General features: G+C 48.5%; 1 long non-coding RNA gene across 1 annotated transcript in view; it reads right to left on the reverse strand.

The window, feature by feature from the left end:
- The window catches only part of LOC144136632 (uncharacterized), a 176,446-nt gene extending 157,200 nt beyond the window's left edge, over positions 1-19,246 (reverse strand). Inside the window, exon 1 of the long non-coding RNA XR_013315648.1 lies at positions 19,136-19,246. This is a non-coding gene — a long non-coding RNA (uncharacterized LOC144136632). The remainder of the gene's footprint in view (positions 1-19,135) is intronic.
- Positions 19,247-21,142: the final 1,896 nt, after the last annotated feature.

A 21,142-nucleotide genomic window follows, 5' to 3' on the forward strand; every position in this document is an offset into this window, starting at 1 on the left:
CATGGAAGAGAGCATCGCATGCCGCCCTTCGGCCGGTGCACGCCGCTAGCGTGCTCCGGAAGAAAGTCGAAGGCCGAGGGGGAGCGCGAAACTTCGGGCGCTGGTCTGCTTCGCCGCGGCCCAGAGATGGATACGCGAGGGTTACCTGCAGCTCTGCGACCGACCAGCACGCTCCATTCCCTATGACAGCGCCGCTTATGGGAAGCGCGGGAGGCCGCAGTCTGCGGGATCGGCGACGCGCGCGTCGCATCAGCGTCGAGGGCAAAGAGGGAGGCGGTGAGGGCAGGCAAGTGTCTACAGGCCGGGGCGGCCGCTGCCGGAACAGGACTGAGGAGCACGCGGGAGACCTGCAGCGCCGTCAAGATAAGGGAGCGGCTTGGATTACGGCTTGCCACGGCTGGCGATGGATAAAGATGCGCCCATCAGCGTGGCCCAGGGATGCGCTGGCCTGGCACGTAATCCTCGGGCATCAGGGCGCCGCCCGAGCCGCGGTCAAGAGAGATGGCCGCCCCGCAACGGGGCATTTTTCTCGGACTCGCCGGCGACGAGCTGGACTTTGCCTGCCGCGCGCGGCCTAGCGTCACACGGTACTGGCGAGCGCTGATGAAGATTCATATCGCCGATCGTTCATCTTGCGCCCGGTGCACCCTTTCGTGGCCACGCGAACGGAAGAGCGTGGGCCGCTGGCGCCGTTCTCCCCCCCCCCCCCCCCCCCCCCCACTCGGCGTATACACGCTTGTTTTCGAAGAATAGGCAGCGCCCTCGGCTAAGCGTGCGTCTTGGGGGACAGTGTCACGCTGTGCACTCAGATTATCGTTCTGAAAGTCTGGGCGCAGACATTTTTGTCGTATGAAGTGTGCGCAGACGTGTAGCCACAAGCGATGCAGTCTATTCTGCAGCGACAGTTGTATACGATACATCTTCGGAGTATGTCGCGACTGCAAACTCTTGCGTGCCTCTGCAGACCGAAAATAAGCAATTAGGGTAGAGCATGGTAGAGCACTCCACAGGTTGTTATTATTGGTCCGGGCCCGGCCCTCGCCCGAGGAAGCTCTCACCTACACGACCCGGCCCGGCCGGACAAGTCGATGTGCCCGGCTCAGGCCCGAACGAACAGAAAAGCTGTAAGTGCGCTACAGAACCACGAGTGTTGTTGGTACTATGAATTTCAGTGAAAAGGAGTGTGTCATTCATTGTTAGAAAATAAGTCTAAAATTGTCTAGTTTCTGCTTCTGGTTGAGTTGGTACTTTTTATTTTTTTGTTCAGAAGAAATTATGTGCCTTCCATGCCACACATACCAGTTAGCCGAAAATAATCAGCTGAACACCGTTTTCTGCCTCTTAGTTGTGGAATTTCGCAAGCATATCTCAAACAGCCTGTAACATTGCAATACGTTTGCCACCGGCACACATGAAGTGACTCAAGGCCAGAAGGCTGCGAGCTGTCCGCCTGTGTCTGTTCAAATAGGCGTTTTTCCCACTATCGCTTGTCTCTTAAAGCAAAAACAAAACGCAGCAACATCACTTGGGCTCGGATACGTCACGGAATGAAGGTGCCAACTCCTAGAGGCCCCGTACTTAGCTGAAACTGAGTGTTAACGCTGTCGTATCTTGGACAATTAGTTTAGAACGCTCTTGTAGAATTAAACGCCATAAAAAAAATTAAAAGGGCGGGAATTAACAGAAAAAGGAGAGAAGCCTCACAAATATTTTGCCATACATTATGAAAAGTGCTTAGCACGAACACACAGACCAAAATGAGAGAAACCACACTACACGGCTGCTATGAACTAAGCATTTATTGGATGCATCCTGCAAGGCCCAGAATTTCCCGCACGCGCACCCCCCCTCTCTGCTTCGGGAATCTCGGGGCAGTACCACCACCAAACAGAAGAAATAATACTACGATTATCAGGAAATATGAGACTCGTTAACATGAGCGTGGAGCGTTGCAGAGCCAAGGGGCGTGCTGGGGAGGAGGTAAGTGTGATGTACTCAGAGCGAAAATCTAGCATGAAAACAGCGATGGCACCTTCACAGTTCCTGTTCGTCTCAAGCTAAATTTGAATGATTAAGGCAAAATGTTTCTTCACTTTGTGTGCGGACGCCGTACTTATGATTCATGCATAACGACTTCGCAGATCTAAGTACGCTTAGTAAACAGTACACTCAGCACAAGCAGAGTCCTCTAAAGATTTCCTGCACAAGAAACGTGTCTGGAGAAGGAATGGATCCCAGTTTCTTTAGATGCCGCGAAAAGGGGGGGGGGGGGGGGGGGGGGGGAAGCGAAGCAATGATTTATGTTCTCAACTGGAATACCAAGTATCCTTGTGAATGGGTGTTCTCTCACAAGATTCAGGCTGATAGCGAACTCACAATGGAACGTAACCACTTCCCCAATCCCGTAGAAGACAAGCTATCCCATATTTGCTCTTGGCTGCTTCTGCACTTAGCTCCGTACCTGCCAGGAAGTCTGTTGCGGCCGCGTGTCCCTTGTTGCGAAGGAAGCGTGCGGCGAACGGGGCGACTACGAGGTGTCAAACGCGGCGCCGGCACTGAACAGCGAGAGTGCAACGACACCTTTGGTCGCTGTCTTCCGCCATTTCCGGGCTCACGCCCGCGGGGGGCACACCGCCTGCGCGACGCGGTCCCTCCTGCCTGGCGCGCCGAGATGATGGGTGCGCGGGGCCATCACGCGTCGGCTCGTCAGATCCAAATGACCTCGAAGTGGCGCGGCAGCGGCGGCACAAAGCACAAAGCGCCACGACGCGCCGGCCGCTGAAAGGCGAAAAAGCGTTTGCGGCTCCTCACCTGGGAAGCGCCGCCGGCAGCTGTCCTCCGCGCCGGGGAGGGGGGAAGCGGCGCCTCTGCCGGGACGATAATCCTTTAGGCCTGACCGCTTCCCAATGGGCAACTTAAACTGGCGCGGGGCTCTGATCCGGCGCCAAACACGCTCGCCTCGGACGGGGAGAGAACGAGCAGAATGCATCGCGCCCAAGTGAAAAGGAGATGCAAGGAGTCGGCGGCGTCTCTCTGTGCGGCGCCGCTGGGCCCGGGTCGGGAGGCCGCGTTTTAAAAAGCGCTCTTCTTCATGCCGTGACGCTTGGATGGCTTCAAAACGCTCGGCGCGGACGCCGCCACCGCTGGTGTGGGACGTTTAATTCGGCCGCAACAGATGTTTTTTCCCGCGTTTCGCGGGGCACAAAGCGGGCGGCGGCATTTCGTCCAGTCTTCCATACTGATCCGCTCGGAACGATGCCGAAGCGGGCCGCTCGATGCAGTCTCCCACGTTTGTGCATAATGAGATCACTTTAAAGATACTAGCTGATCGGCCCCGATGGCATTACGCATCGCGAGGGGGGCTTTTACTCGACCAACGGCAAACGCCCGACCGATTGTAACGCCGAACATACTCCGGCTCTAGGAATCGGCCGGCTATAGCCGTCGGGGGCACGAGCCCAAATGCAAGCGAGGCCGGAACACTGAGTATTTCTAAAATAGAAACAGGTCGGCAAATAGTTTGATGTGTGCGCAGCAGACCTTAAAAGCTCGGAAGGTTTAGTGCAACAGCGTCACAATCATCCTCCAAGGACGTTTAACAGCAGCAAGCGTCATCGTGCTAAGCGTGTCCAGATACAGCTTTTTGTCGCAGCGAAGAACGTGAACAGCAACTTTTCTAGAGAACGCACCACTCCGTGCTGAGTTAAGCAACTCATAAAAATAGTACTGAGGTGCACTGCAACTAAACTGGTTGAAATAGTGAATTCAGATCGTTATGCTAAAGGGTGATACCGCCAGCCTTCAGAATGAACGGGGAAAATTCGAGGTAGGGAAGGCATGCACGCCGTTTCATTACAAGTTTATTGCTGTATTCTTCTCATGCGGGTAGGGAAAATTGTATTATGGAAATAGCAATATTGTTTTATGGGTGCAGCAGCAGTTAAGTCCACTGTGAGCTTGTAAATGAATGGGAGGGGTCGCATATTATAGAAAAATTAATACTAACGCAACTTGTATTTTCACTCAGTGAAATATATTTCTACATGCCATTTTTTTTTTTTGCTTACGCTTTCCAACATTGCGACAGGAGCCCTTAGTTCCCGCAAATGTTGAGAAAGAAAAATGACGCCCAGAACACCATTGCCACCCTGGAAGCGGTCGCTACACAGCCCGTTGTGACACTGATTCCTCAAGCTGTGAAGCTTTAGCTCCGGTTACCCTTTGCCACGGATTTATTTCTTTAGGCCGCGAGCTTGACAGAATTGCTGTTCTTCTCTTTTTATAAATAGTTTACTCGCTGTAACCCTGAGTACCTGCATGTGCTGTAAGCGCGCCGCAGCATCTACAATAATTAAACTTGACACCCTAAAACAACCAGCCAATGAGCAAGATTTATTTATTGCGAATTAAATTGTCCCGCTTCTTGTATCACCGACTCGGTTAGCAACACATTGTTTCCATCACTCTGTAAATTTCCGCAGCAACCGAGATTGAAGCAGTCAGTGTCGATATGCGTTCATTCCTTGTTTCAAAACCATGCTTTTCTCTGCTGCGACGCAGGATCGCGAAAGCGCCTTTTCCCGGATCGAATCTGCCGTAGCGCAGGGCAGGTTGGTACACCTCGCTTCGGCGTTTTCCACGTTCCATTTCGATGCCGCGAACGCACCACGGTTCCCCAGACGGCGTCGCGTGCGCGAGCGTTGTCTTGTCGTATTCCATTTTCAGAGCCCGGTCGACAGAATTCATTATTCCCTCGCGAGCGCCCCCGCCCCCGTAGTGTTTAATGGTTGTTATGAGTGTGGGTCACGGGTCACCCCGAGCAACCTCTGTGTCTCTACTCTGTCCACTTCATAATGACCGCGAACATGGAAGTTCTCGGAGCGAAACATGCGTAGGGAGTATAAAGTTTGGTTTTTCAAACGATCGGGAAAGACCATTTCAGTGAACCGTTTGCAGTCCCTTATTCAGCCTCGTCTATGTATAACTTGGGCGCTCTAACGGCATCAAGAAGATAAACAAAAACAAAACGGTGCCAGAGCCTTTCAAAATGGGACAGCGGGCTCGCATAATGCTGCAGTGACGCACAATACCTCGTCAGCCTTTGTTATGATGAACGACAAAGGCTGCAGCAGTGAACTCAATCGGTGAGCGCTTGCCATTACTTGGAAGTTTACTTTGCAACTCATACACACAGCGCGTACGTTGTGCTGTCCAATGAACTTTTATAATAAAGGGTGAACCAGTGATAGTGGCAGTTATTACATATATGCCGGGTTATTTGTAGATTTATTAAGGGACCGAGTTCTTACACATATTCACGGAGCAAAAAGCGCGAAAGAACGCAAAATTTCACACTTTTTCGACATGTATCAACTTGCCGAGCAGCATGCCAGGTATAGGTACAGCATTTGTGAAAAATGTACATCCTAAGTGGTTTGTATCTGAACCATGTGACTGGGCTCATGTAGTACCCATGGAAGTCCTAAGCTACGGAGGGATGAGTACGAGGGTTCTTCGCACATTCAATAAATTTTAAATGCCATGGTAAGGAAAAGCACGTCGCACTGTATGACCCAAAAGTAAACCCGGAGGGCGAAATATTTTTGACGAAGACTGTATATACACTTACACGGTTGGCTAAGCAGACCCGGATGTCGAGGAAGCGCGGCTGGTCTGCCGCATCCGCCTTGCATTTGCGCACTTATTGCTGTAGCATATACATTGTAATCGACGTAGGCCAGAATAATACCGAAGCAAACGGTGGCGCTTTGAGCAGCCACGTGCATGTAATCATTGTGCTTGGTGGACCCAGCTTCTGCTTCAGGGGTAATCGTAAAAGAAAAGAAGTAGCACTGGTTCGTTTTGCGAAGGGCGTCTGCTAGCGCAAATTAAGCTTCTTGATGCGTGGTGCTCCTTCCGGCTGTGCCATGTCTGGGAAACGTTCAAGTTCGTCACGTCAAACGCAGTCAATGAACTTTCCTCGGTTCGAACACAGTCAGTGCAACGCCTTCGAATCAAAAGGCTCGTTTCCTGCTGGACAGATAAGCAGAGCACGTCTATTTCGCTTTTAGTTCTTCAACTTGGACATATTTAGTTACTTCCGGCTACTGCACGATCACGATTTCATTCCCTGCCATCCACGTAAAATGTCTGCGCATAAAGAAGATTGCTCATGCGTCGCATTTAATTTTACTTCCCACATCTCCATGGCCACACTACATGCCCCTTTCGCGAACAAATTTTAAAGAACATCCAGGTCCCATGAAAAAGACGTTTCTTCTTACCTTTGAGAAGGTAGAGATCTGAACTGCTCACACGGTGACTTGATGCTGGAGCAGTGTGATGAATGCCAGTAAGGTAGAAATAGCAGTGGTCTTCGCTTTTCTGCCAGTTTTATCATTTCTTTAGTTGGTATAAGGCCTGTGCAGTGCAATAAACATTTTCCAGCGGCAACAAACAATGTAATGCGTGGCTTGCAGTCGCAGACAAGCAAGCAAAAAAAAAAAGGGGGGGGGGGGGAAGGGGGGCTACTCGTAGCCCAGCGTAGCTGCCTCCTCCACTGGGCAGTGCGTGTTGCAGCATCGACCGGGACGGGAGCACACACTGGTCCAGGTCGATCACAAGATCGTTGCACGCACCTGTGGCACCATGGACGCTCATTTGCGTAGCACAGCCCCTCTCTTCACGTCCTTCGAGCTGGACACTTTGTTAGCCCAACTTTTGCGGCTGCGTGTGCTTCCCAACGGGCTGTACAATTGGCTGTACACGGCCTCTGGCGTTGCAGTTACAAAGCACTGACACACTTTGTGTCACCTTCAGGCACTGGGGACTTACTCCAAGCACGTTATGATTCTTTTTTTTTTTTTGCGGTGCACACGCGTTAATATACAGCCGCTTACGTTTTCTTGAAAGCTTAGCTTAGGTATTGTGTATAGTTTTAGCGATAAATATTTATATGAGTTGGCCCCGTTGAATATGGCGTCTGTGTCAGAACTTGCCACCTTTAAGTTAAGTACGCCCACCTTTAGGTGGGAAGTTAAGAGCACTGCCCCCCTAGCCGTCACGAGGCTTCGAAACCTCGGAAGCACCGCCAGGGCTCCACCCATGTCATGTCGACGACTGTCATGAGGGGATGGCCTATAGAACCTTTCACAGCGACCGTTGGTCACGTCTGTATTTAATCGATTCATTGCAAAGCAGCTGCGCTCATTTCTGTGCCTATTAAGGTCAACAATCTGCCGCTTTAACAAAAGGCAATGATAGGGAAGCATATAACATAGTGCCGACCGAGGCACTCAAGCCGTAATGCCAGGCTGACTGCGTAAGCACTCACCTGCCGTAACCATTAAGCAGGCGCGAATAGACTCGAATAATGTGCGTCAAGAGTGAGGCAAGCCCTGACGCCTTTGATAGAATTTCTGCGTTCTGAAATCTAAAGTGAACTTCGTTCGCGATTAGTGTGCTGTGTCTCCTGGAAAATTGGCATGTAATAAGGAAGACAGCGCGTTAAAGTTTCCAAGCAGATGACCTCTTCTCAAGGCGTAGGCACATCATTTTGTAAATAATGACCACTAGGATAACATACTTGGTGCTCCCAACGTTTTGTCTACAGTGGACAGCTTTGCTTGGGAACTAAAGTGTACATATTAACAAGACACAACTGTAGTGACAGGTAATCAGCGCATTGGACACATTATCAGCTACCCTAGAAAGCAACAAAGAGCAAAATCCTTTTTTTATACTCGTATACAGGGTGCGCCGGACAACGAGAGTAAAGGGGTAAAAGTAGAACGGTTTCAATGGTGGTATGGCCATAGACTTTTGTTGAGGACAATTTCACGATTTGATCATCTTGCTTTTGTATATATATATATATATATATATATATATATATATATATATATATATATATATATATATATATATATATATATATATATATATATATATATATATATATATATATATATATATATATATATATATATATATATATATATATATATATACAAAAGCGGTAGAGGAAAGGTAGGGAGGTTAACCAGTAGAATGTTCTGGTTGCTACCCTGCACTGGGAGAGAGGGATGAGGGGGGCGTAAAAGAATAAGTAGAGCAATTTGCATGATATGTATCTGGCACGACAAACAATGACAAACGCACTGAAATTCACAGGTCGCCGAAGCTGTAGCCTGCACATCTTGAGGGCTGCCGAACGCTTCGACCTGAGTAGAACAGATCGAGAGTCCTCCATCACTAACACAAGGCAGACAGGCAGCGTAGACGTTCCAGTGTGAAGAAAGGCTACTTGCCGTTACTGCTGAAAAAGTTGATGAAGCTGGAGGATGCGTTGTGCCAGCTATTGGACAACTGGCATGCGCAAGCTGGAAAGCAGCACACGTATGGCATTCACGATTGGCTTCAGAATTACAATCACTTGCTCGTCTGCGACTTGGGCCGGTTTCTTACCTAATACCCTACCAGCAGTAGGCTCAACACTCTGGGCGCGCGGTGACTGTTCTAACATTGCGGGTTGGCAGTGCTTCGGGAGCGATGGCGAAGTCACTTGGCGGTCCCGGTCGTGTCCCGGTCCCGGGACTTGTGCTTGATTAGCAATAGGCTCAGGACTCTGAGTACGCAATACCTGCTTGGTCACTGCGGGTGTGTGTAGCTCAGGCAGGGATGGCCAAGGCCCGTCTGCGACAACCGTCTGTGCCTCGCCAGCCATATTGCTCCCAGTCCTTAAAGTAGTATGCGGACGGGGAGGGCGAGTTGCGGAGATTCTTGGGCGATCCTTTCCAATGCTCGCTACACTTTTAGAAGGCCTGTGATGAGGGCGACGACGTCGTCGCACCTTACCGGCAGCTTCTCTGTGTGTGGAATTGTCTCTTGTCATTTGTTTGAGTATTGCCCTTTCCCTTTTCAGGCGAGGACAATCTTTTGAGGCAGCGTCATGAGGGCCGCGACATTTGGCACACGTAAGGACTGTTGCCCGGCAAGAATCGCCGCTGTGTGGCTGAGTACACCGTGAGCACACGATGGGGAAATTGCACACACTACTCACGTGTCCTATCTTCATGCATTTCCGGCACTGGAGAGGCTTCGGGACGAAAGGCCTAACTGCATGCCGAAAGTGCCCAACCTTCACGTACGTTGGAATGCAGTCCCCTTGGAAGGTCAACTTGATGCACTTTGTCCTCCCAAGGCGCTGAGCTTGCAGTATGGCTACACCGTCGGTAGCTGGTTGAATCAAAACGGGCAGATCAGAGTCGCGGATGGCTACGTCGACGTCGTAAATGACGCCTGCCGTATACTGCCACTGCCTAGAAGGAGATGGGAACGAACGCTGATGCCGCCGAGCGTTCTGATGTTGCTCAAACTCTCAAGCGCGTTCCGGTCCATGACATCAATGGCGACGACATTCCTAAAATGATTCACTCACCCTCACATCTTTAATTGCTCCCGGGACGCGAGCCTCCAGGAACGCAGACGTGGCTATATATATATATATATATATATATATATATATATATATATATATATATATATATATATATATATATATATATATATATATATATATATATATATTATATATATATATATATATATATATGAAGGGAGCCAACAGTCACCCGAAACCAAGGTGCATAGGGGAACGTTAGTTTTTTTTTTTTTTTAATGTGTTATGCTTATCAGTAGGATAATAATTCTTAGATTAATAAATCGCTTAAAGAAAATTACTTATAAAGCAGCAGAAAAAACAACCATGCCGCCGGTGGGATCCGAACCCACGACCTCCGAATATCGCGTCCGGTGCTCTTACCAACTGAGCTACGGCGACGGCCGTCCAATCTGCTGCTCTCGTGGGTATTTATGTTTACTAGGTGTAAGCGAGCCTTGAGAGTGTTCACCAGCGCCACCTTCGACCATAGCGGCGGACGTAGCACGTCCTGTAATACCGCGAGCGTGACGTAGAACGTCATCTAACGGCGAGGGCGGAAACTGTGCGAGAGCCCTCTTATGCTACCTTTGGCATTAAGACTGCCAGTACCGAGACCCTCGTTAAGCTATCAGCAGACAAGTTAAAGGAAATGAGGGGCCCGTTTGACAAATTTATGAAGGGAGCCAACAGTCACCGAAACCAAGGTGCATAGGGGAACGTTAGTTTTTTTTTTTTTTTAATGTGTTATGCTTATCAGTAGGATAATAATTCTTAGATTAATAAATCGCTTAAAGAAAATTACTTATAAAGCAGCAGAAAAAACAACCATGCCGCCGGTGGGATCCGAACCCACGACCTCCGAATATCGCGTCCGGTGCTCTTACCAACTGAGCTACGGCGACGGCCGTCCAATCTGCTGCTCTCGTGGGTATTTATGTTTACTAGGTGTAAGCGAGCCTTGAGAGTGTTCACCAGCGCCACCTTCGACCATAGCGGCGGACGTAGCACGTCCTGTAATACCGCGAGCGTGACGTAGAACGTCATCTAACGGCGAGGGCGGAAACTGTGCGAGAGCCCTCTTATGCTACCTTTGGCATTAAGACTGCCAGTACCGAGACCCTCGTTAAGCTATCAGCAGACAAGTTAAAGGAAATGAGGGGCCCGTTTGACAAATTTATGAAGGGAGCCAACAGTCACCGAAACCAAGGTGCATAGGGGAACGTTAGTTTTTTTTTTTTTAATGTGTTATGCTTATCAGTAGGATAATAATTCTTAGATTAATAAATCGCTTAAAGAAAATTACTTATAAAGCAGCAGAAAAAACAACCATGCCGCCGGTGGGATCCGAACCCACGACCTCCGAATATCGCGTCCGGTGCTCTTACCAACTGAGCTACGGCGACGGCCGTCCAATCTGCTGCTCTCGTGGGTATTTATGTTTACTAGGTGTAAGCGAGCCTTGAGAGTGTTCACCAGCGCCACCTTCGACCATAGCGGCGGACGTAGCACGTCCTGTAATACCGCGAGCGTGACGTAGAACGTCATCTAACGGCGAGGGGCGGAAACTGTGCGAGAGCCCTCTTATGCTACCTTTGGCATTAAGACTGCCAGTACCGAGACCCTCGTTAAGCTATCAGCAGACAAGTTAAAGGAAATGAGGGGCCCGTTTGACAAATTTATGAAGGGAGCCAACAGTCACCGAAACCAAGGTGCATAGGGGAACGTTAGTTTTTTTTTTTTTTAATGTGTTATGCTTATCAGTAGGATAATAATTCTTAGATTAATAAATCGCTTAAAGAAAATTACTTATAAAGCAGCAGAAAAAACAACCATGCCGCCGGTGGGATCCGAACCCACGACCTCCGAATATCGCGTCCGGTGCTCTTACCAACTGAGCTACGGCGACGGCCGTCCAATCTGCTGCTCTCGTGGGTATTTATGTTTACTAGGTGTAAGCGAGCCTTGAGAGTGTTCACCAGCGCCACCTTCGACCATAGCGGCGGACGTAGCACGTCCTGTAATACCGCGAGCGTGACGTAGAACGTCATCTAACGGCGAGGGCGGAAACTGTGCGAGAGCCCTCTTATGCTACCTTTGGCATTAAGACTGCCAGTACCGAGACCCTCGTTAAGCTATCAGCAGACAAGTTAAAGGAAATGAGGGGCCCGTTTGACAAATTTATGAAGGGAGCCAACAGTCACCGAAACCAAGGTGCATAGGGGAACGTTAGTTTTTTTTTTTTTAATGTGTTATGCTTATCAGTAGGATAATAATTCTTAGATTAATAAATCGCTTAAAGAAAATTACTTATAAAGCAGCAGAAAAAACAACCATGCCGCCGGTGGGATCCGAACCCACGACCTCCGAATATCGCGTCCGGTGCTCTTACCAACTGAGCTACGGCGACGGCCGTCCAATCTGCTGCTCTCGTGGGTATTTATGTTTACTAGGTGTAAGCGAGCCTTGAGAGTGTTCACCAGCGCCACCTTCGACCATAGCGGCGGACGTAGCACGTCCTGTAATACCGCGAGCGTGACGTAGAACGTCATCTAACGGCGAGGGCGGAAACTGTGCGAGAGCCCTCTTATGCTACCTTTGGCATTAAGACTGCCAGTACCGAGACCCCTCGTTAAGCTATCAGCAGACAAGTTAAAGGAAATGAGGGGCCCGTTTGACAAATTTATGAAGGGAGCCAACAGTCACCGAAACCAAGATGCATAGGGGAACGTTAGTTTTTTTTTTTTTTTAATGTGTTATGCTTATCAGTAGGATAATAATTCTTAGATTAATAAATCGCTTAAAGAAAATTACTTATAAAGCAGCAGAAAAAAACAACCATGCCGCCGGTGGGATCCGAACCCACGACCTCCGAATATCGCGTCCGGTGCTCTTACCAACTGAGCTACGGCGACGGCCGTCCAATCTGCTGCTCTCGTGGGTATTTATGTTTACTAGGTGTAAGCGAGCCTTTAACTTGTCTGCTGATAGCTTAACGAGGGTCTCGGTACTGGCAGTCTTAATGCCAAAGGTAGCATAAGAGGGCTCTCGCACAGTTTCCGCCCTCGCCGTTAGATGACGTTCTACGTCACGCTCGCGGTATTACAGGACGTGCTACGTCCGCCGCTATGGTCGAAGGTGGCGCTGGTGAACACTCTCAAGGCTCGCTTACACCTAGTAAACATAAATACCCACGAGAGCAGCAGATTGGACGGCCGTCGCCGTAGCTCAGTTGGTAAGAGCACCGGACGCGATATTCGGAGGTCGTGGGTTCGGATCCCACCGGCGGCATGGTTGTTTTTTCTGCTGCTTTATAAGTAATTTTCTTTAAGCGATTTATTAATCTAAGAATTATTATCCTACTGATAAGCATAACACATTAAAAAAAAAAAACTAACGTTCCCCTATGCACCTTGGTTTCGGTGACTGTTGGCTCCCTTCATAAATTTGTCAAACGGGCCCCTCATTTCCTTTAACTTGTCTGCTGATAGCTTAACGAGGGTCTCGGTACTGGCAGTCTTAATGCCAAAGGTAGCATAAGAGGGCTCTCGCACAGTTTCCGCCCTCGCCGTTAGATGACGTTCTACGTCACGCTCGCGGTATTACAGGACGTGCTACGTCCGCCGCTATGGTCGAAGGTGGCGCTGGTGAACACTCTCAAGGCTCGCTTACACCTAGTAAACATAAATACCCACGAGAGCAGCAGATTGGACGGCCGTCGCCGTAGCTCAGTTGGTAAGAGCACCGGACGCGATATTCGGAGGTCGTGGGTTCGGATCCCACCGGCGGCATGGTTGTTTTTTCTGCTGCTTTATAAGTAATTTTCTTTAAGCGATTTATTAATCTAAGAATTATTATCCTACTGATAAGCATAACACATTAAAAAAAAAAAAACTAACGTTCCCCTATGTACCTTGGTTTCGGTGACTGTTGGCTCCCTTCATAAATTTGTCAAACGGGCCCCTCATTTCCTTTAACTTGTCTGCTGATAGCTTAACGAGGGTCTCGGTACTGGCAGTCTTAATGCCAAAGGTAGCATAAGAGGGCTCTCGCACAGTTTCCGCCCTCGCCGTTAGATGACGTTCTACGTCACGCTCGCGGTATTACAGGACGTGCTACGTCCGCCGCTATGGTCGAAGGTGGCGCTGGTGAACACTCTCAAGGCTCGCTTACACCTAGTAAACATAAATACCCACGAGAGCAGCAGATTGGACGGCCGTCGCCGTAGCTCAGTTGGTAAGAGCACCGGACGCGATATTCGGAGGTCGTGGGTTCGGATCCCACCGGCGGCATGGTTGTTTTTTCTGCTGCTTTATAAGTAATTTTCTTTAAGCGATTTATTAATCTAAGAATTATTATCCTACTGATAAGCATAACACATAAAAAAAAAAACTAACGTTCCCCTATGCACCTTGGTTTCGGTGACTGTTGGCTCCCTTCATAAATTTGTCAAACGGGCCCCTCATTTCCTATATATATATATATATATATATATATATATATATATATATATATATATATATATATATATATATATATATATATATATATATATATATATATATATATATATATATATATTATATATATACAATGCTTGAGCGCCGACCTCTCCGACACCGAAGAGAATAGAAAATTTCCAATGGGAACCATTTGTAGCATCATTTATTGTACCATATGAATTTTTAGTAGCGACTTCAGTTGTTTGGTCGTGTTTTCTTTTTTTTGCGATGGAAGAGTGTATAAAACACAGGATTCCTAGTTTATAGCCGTTACTGGTTGGACTATAACAATGTGATTTATTTTCCTTTTTTGTCTCTATAACAATGTTTTCACTACCATGTTGCTGCTGTGCGGTTCTTTTTACTTACTGCATAACAATTTAATGCAGGAGATTAGATGGGAAGATGAAATGATTGGAGCGCTAAGGTGTCGTGAAATACGCCTTTATGATGAAGTAAAGACAAAGGCAGTCTTCGAACAAACGTGAATAAATTAAAATTAGCCAATAAGAGGTCGCCTTCGTTAAAGCAGTGCTGCTTGAATCACAGTGTATTGGCGTGAGCGTTATTGCAACTTGGTTAGAAGTGCAACGTGCTGCTCAAGCAGAGCATAGCACCGTGGTTAGCGAATAAAACCAGGAATGTTTGTTAATTTCTCTCTTTTTCACCTTTATGCGATGCCGTGGAGGAGCGGGGGGAGGGGGGGGGGGGGGGGAATGGAGAGGTCGATCGATGGGGCAAACAATATGTTTCGTCGGTCCTGGTCACCAATTATAATAATGATTGCTTTGCCAGCTGTAACAGGTGGGGGGAACGCGCTGAAGGGGATCCCGTGGTGCCTTTTTTTATCGAGCAACAACGTAATGCAAGCACTTTCATTGAGGCATTTCCCACCTTCCTTGATCTCTTCCTCAGTGGCCCAAGTAGAAAAGCTTCACTGGACGCCACCTTGCATCAGCCAGCATTGTCTGCGACAGGCGAAGCTCTTGCAAGGGATGGTATTCATTTGGAGGAAGCAACAACATCGTTTACTCTGGCGCGAACATTCCTTGGGCCAACCCTGCTTTCGTGCGCGCTTATGCACTCTCTGGCTCTGGCGCTTCTTGCTGACTTCTTGCTCTACGCTTCTCGCGCTTCGTACTCACCTGTAGACCTGCATATCATGTTAGCCAGGCAGGCTTGGAAGAAGGAGAGGGAAAAGTAGCAGGCGAAGACGGAGACTGGCTCGTTTGAACACACGTGCTTCTGCGGGAGCTTCATGCATGCGCAGCGTTCAGTATGCATGGCAGTGCAACATGGCATGGGACCATACCATGCACGGAACAGGGTAGCCCTGGCGTGGCATGGAGTATACCCTGCAAGTTTTTTCAGGGACAGGTGCGAAGATCCATGTTGTTTTCATGCACCACCTATAACCACCAATACAATGCCTATATAAATAGTGTTTTGAGATCTTGGCGGCTTGCTTGCTCATAAAAATGTTTCTAATGTGTTTCTAAGCACTTATCCGGCCACTTACAGACGCAGTGTCGTTCTAAATGTTCCTTTTTGGGGTCTATGAGCTCTTCTAATATTATAGCATTTTCTAGCGCATTTTTACAACAACGCGAGATCGATTGTTCCAGTTGTACAGGCGGTGAATGGTCGGTGTTGTCGCCTTCATCACATCCAGTATAGTAAAAGAAAAAACTCGGAGTTAGCACCTTCATAGCGCCCGGGTTTCAACGCGCACAAATATCGCCACCGGTTGCTGCCACTACGCACCGTCGCTAATTTCTCAAGCTGCTGATATGATCCCTCAACTAAGAGCTTAGAGCTAGTTTACGACATACCTGAATTTCTTCATCCAATTTTCGTCTCTGTGTTTGGCGAGATTTGTCTATTTTGCAGCACACTTCGGTTCACTGAGTCCTGCATACACAATGTGGTGCTGCGCGAGCCATAGCGGCTCCTATTTTTCAACGCGACGCACTCAGCTTCCGTGACGTCGGTTGTTCAGTGCGCGCCCGGCATGAGCTCCGTGGGAAGCGGGGGCCCACTCGAGTGACGGCTGCTGCCGGCCAAGTGGTGGAGCCACTGTTCGCGGGAGCCACCGGCCTCGGGCACTGCCGTCCAGTTTCAGATCAGAGCAAGGCTCCAAGTCCCTGGTTTGCCGAACACTGGCGCTGCTGTTCTCTTTGCTTACTGGGCTCGCGGACAAAAGGGGTAGCAGCACCAGGAAACAAATGTCAATAAAGGGGCTCCGCAGTCCTGGAGATGCACGAGCCTTTTGTGCCGTGAAATGCATCTGTCGACGAGCTACTTCCGCTGTATACATCTCTGCACTGACAACGACGTTGTTGTTGTTTTTTGTTTTTTTTTTTGCAAGGCTGCATTTCAGAGGTCAAAGAAACGCTTAGTGTAACATAAGGAAAGCAGCGTATTGTCTAAAACTGTTTCGATAGTTGTTAGCTTAATTTACTAAACACTTTGTTTCTTGCCTGTCATGGTATCGAGTTGCACATGGTCGTCACTCTAGGTTGGGTGCACACGAAATTTGTATCGGTCGTACTTTATTAATTAATATTTCCGCACTACAAAGATGCACATTCAGTTATGAGGGAAGCCGTAGAACGCAGCGATATCTACGGTGCACCATAAACTCGGGACAGATTTGTGTTTTCTTCTCGCCGCCGTTGAATAACATTCGCCCGGCCGCTTATACTGCGACCGCTTACTCAGCAGCAAATCACCTCGGCTGCAGTGGTCCAGCAACAGGTGTCTGGCGTCTACAGAGTCTTTCCGAGGATCCTTTCAACTTTCGTGGCGTGGCGCTCCATTTGCGCAAACGGAATTTTATCGCTGCAGCGTTAAAGTCCGCGTTCTCCAGAAAATTCGGTGTCGGCGTTGTGAGCGTAAAATCACGAGCATGACTCTGGCAGGTTGTCCCCAGAGGGCAACCCAGGAGGCAGGTTGGCCACCTATGTCACGTGACCTTGCGTCGTCATCACAACCTGCCCAACGGATAGTGACCATACTGCCTGCCATGGCAGGTGGCAGTTCAATTAATGATTGGGCACTTGGAAAGCGGAACCTGAGTCGCACTAGGCCCACCGCTGGGAGCACCTTAAATCTCAGGGCAGTGACGCATCGTTTAACCGTTGCACCACTTCGCCTGGAAGGGTATGAGGACTTCCACGAATCTATGAATTTAAGGTAGAAAATGACCTTCTGAATATATCGGAATTTACCCATTACGAATCGCGTCGCAACCCGTAAGACAGAGCTCAAATATCTTCTCCTATTTTTTTTAATTTTTTGCTCTTATTGTTCCCTTTCTTTTTTCTTTTTTTTTTGTAGTGTGCTCAAAAATTTTTTTGTCACTTCGCTCGTGACGAACAGATTTTAAAAACGCCAGTATGGAGGTTCTGATTCGCTGCTAACCTTCTAGAGGCTTCAAACCACGATTGTATAGTTGTCCTCTCTGCTTAAATTAAAGAATTAAGTTGGGCTAGTTGGTGCTTTTGATCCACAGACTGCGACATATTACTAGCGTTAAAATACAAAGGACAGAGAGCAGAAACACACAGGACAGAGACTAGCTTAAAGAATCTCGAACTCCGGAATCCTGCAGGGCTCCCATTGTACAGCTCGCCGACTCTGGCGGTCGCAACTCGCAAGCGGATTAGCTCGAGAAAATTTCAAAAACAACGCACAGGAGAAAGAATGTTGGCATCCCGTCTAGTTGGCACCTGCTGCTCGTCCTCTCGGTACTTTAGTAAGGCGCTGCTTTACAAACTAAACATGCGAAACGGAGCATAGGTACTGCACTAATAACATCCACTCTCACTTCGCGCACACTGGGCTGAGCAGCCCTTCGCAGACGCAAAGAGGACGCACCCAAGGCGTCGTCATGCTGCGTTCGGAAGCGTAGCTGATGAGTACAAGCGCACTGTTCAAAAAGTTACATTTTTGATCTGACTTGATATGCTAGTATCACGCATTCACAGGTTCGCCGCTGTGATTTACCAACTCTGAAGGATTTTCCTTTCCACTAAATGTCATGCGACACTCTGCCTCAAAGAGCTTGTTTTCAAAATGGGTGACAACCAGGAAAAGTCTGGGAAAGCTTTCCGGCGAACATCGACTGCAGAAACGAAAAATATGTCACCTCCGCTTCCTCCACCCTGCACTACCTGGTTCCTAATTATGGCGTGTGCCGCTCATAAGTGAACTGCGCCCATTGAGTGAACGCCACAATGGTAAGGCATTTTTTTCCGCGCGGAAGCTGTCGCTCAGGCACATACCGCACCCTGCAGCGCGCATTCCTACTTGTTTTTTTTTTCCTTTCTTGTGTTCCACCTTCCTTTCTCCCTTTACAACCCCTTCCCTCTTTCTTTAAACACGAGAAGACGCGCTTTCACTTTAGGCCGGGCCTGTCCTCATCGCACTTTTTTCTCCTCAACAAATGGTTTTCCTTTCTTGTCGTTTGGACCTCGACGCGTGTGGAGGTTCATGCGACAAAAGTACCCTGGGAGTCAGCGTATCCCTCCTCCCTCCTGTTTTTCTCCACAACGCTTGAGCTTTTTTATCTCTCTCTCTCTCTATCTAGAAACGCCGAAGGAAAGAACGAAGCAGAAAAAAGATGGCAGGAACAGCACAGCCGCGTCCCCAGCCGTCTTCCCATATTCTGCACTATTGTGCGCTTTTATTCCTCGTTCTTGTTTTCCTATTTTTTTCTTTCTTTGCTTCGCGCTCCGTCCATAAATCAGCGAAAGAGTGAGCAGTGCTCCAAACCTTTGTATAAATGGCATGCATCGGGCGCCTAAAGCCTCCACGTTTCTTGGGCGTATGGCAACTGCACAAAAAGAGTTAATTGAAGGCCTAGTGACGGAAGCGCATGGCAGACAGTGTCGATGATTTCCACTGCTTTCCTTCAAACCTGCATTCGGCTTAAGACAAAAGAAGCGCCTCGATGCAACACCATTGCCTAAGGCTCAGAAAGCAAAAAATAAAAACATGTGAACGCTTCTACGTGCCGAAGGAAACGGTCCCACAAAAAAGAAAAGAGAAAGTTTATTAAGCGTAACGTTAGCTGATGAAACCACAACGTTGGGATAAAACTGCATCACAATAAGTCTATGTGCGTTTATATTTATATACGCATGCCTACACACCCACAGGTCAAGGACGGTAAAAAACTAGATATACATACATCACGGCAGAGTGGGCTTCCACCCTTATACTGCACGTAGTCGATTCCTGCGTTTCCTGGGCCTCCGCTTTCCTGTGCTTTCCTGTGTGGTCACCAGGAGTGCATGCTTAGTTGCGCTGCATAAAGTGATTTATTCTACATTTTTTACATAACAACACGCATATTTATATTACAAACCTACAACATGCAAAGCGTAAGCTAAATACCGCAACGAGCATATCAACAGAAAAGTCCCTGCAGGTTTATATTTGGTGCCTCAGTTCTGCATTAAGTGCAGAGGCACAACATTGGGAGGATGTGGCTTCACTAGGTTGAAATCTTCAGGCTTTACACACCGTGAAAATTTCACGAGGGTCACAGTTTGACCTTAAGAGTGTACTCTACTTGAATTATACTTCCTGCATCAAACTGAGCTGGCGAGCTCCTCCAGTGGAGCGAAAGCATCTGTCGGTTGCCGCGTCTGCCGTCCACTTGCCTCGCCCAGCACTAATGAAACCACAGGTATTATGTTTTTTTTTATTTCCTTCTGTTTTTGCCTGTCAATTATGCAGATGCAAGTAAAAAACTGAAGAACGCAGATACTGGACTGTACATTTCTGGTGGTTCTATTCCCGAATCAATCATTCGCCTCTTCGTAATTCGTCAGTCCTGCCTTCGATACTGGAAGAGTCGGTAAATATTCCTTGCTGACTAGTAGCCCTGACGTCAAGGGTGGAAAATTTCAGTGGTAAAAAAGAGAAAATGAACGGATTGAGACGAGAATGCTGCAAAATATGGCTCCTGTACATGTAATGCTATACGCGGCAGGGTTTTCACTATCCGTACATATTTGAGGGGCTCCCAGCTTCGAAGTGTGACAAGGAGCCCGAAAATCTACGCATTTACTGGGTTAAAATGCGAAAAGTTGACCCTGTGCTGCGCCTTCCATTCCTTTACCACCGAAGCGCACTTCATATGTGCGCAGCCGTTCTAAAGGACGGCATGCCTGGTATGTTACGACTCTTCCAGCACATGCCCTCCCAGAGCCATTTCCCACTCTTTCTGCTCAAAAAATGTTACTAGAAGCGAAGAAAATGCCCCATAAGAGTCGCAAAGTATCTCTCGGCCATTCGTAAACGTCGTTGCTTCATATTTATAGCGCCTAGCCTCAATGCTTCTTTCTTGCGAACGAAAGCTACAATTCACAAGCGATAAAGGAAATAAAACACAGCGCGCAGCGTACGTTACCTCTCATCCGATTGAAGAAAAAAAAAACTCGGCACTCTGCACACACACGCACAGACAAAAAAAGCGGAGGAAAAACAGAGGAGGAAACGAAAGCGGGAAAAAGAAAGAAAGAAAGGCGGCCACGGTGGAGCGAAATGCTCGCGTCCCTTTTGCCAAACGAACGAAATCTTGAGAACCATCAGTCGCTGTCAAATCATAATTTACCGTCGCCGAGGCAGCGGACACTTATTACCCGTAGCCGCTTCGAGTCGACAACAGAGCAAACAGTAAGAGCATGCGTGGAGGGGAGGAGGTTCTCGGACAAAAAAGAAGCCCAGCAAAACGGCGCTTCTTGGGAGCAGACGACGTCGCTCGCTCGAACGTCGCCTTCGGACAAATAGAAACGCAGGAAGGCTTTTTGCGCGACCCCAAAAACCGAATCCGCACTATACCCCTGCGCTTATATCCATCGCGATGGATATATCTGCTGGCGCGAGCACGAACGACTCACCGAGAAAATGGCTAGTGGGCGAGAGTGGAGGGGGGGACCTCCCTTGTTGAGCTGTGTCTGTGTGTGTGTGTTTGTTGTCCCCGGTGTCTGGAGCCGTGTGTCTTTCCCTCGCTGGGCCAGCAGCGTTTGTGTTTTTGGACGCACTCCCTCTCTCAGCATCGCCCTCTCCGCATGTCCAGCCGCGCCATCTTGCAGCGCTGCCAGCAGCCGAGGTCTGTGGCTCGCTGTGTTTTTCATTCTCGTCGCTGCCTACGCCTCCTCTTTACGCGAGACGTTTTCCCACCACGCAC

This window comes from Amblyomma americanum, chromosome 1, assembly GCF_052857255.1.
Source record: "Amblyomma americanum isolate KBUSLIRL-KWMA chromosome 1, ASM5285725v1, whole genome shotgun sequence".
In the NCBI taxonomy this organism is placed as follows: Eukaryota; Metazoa; Arthropoda; class Arachnida; order Ixodida; family Ixodidae; genus Amblyomma; species Amblyomma americanum.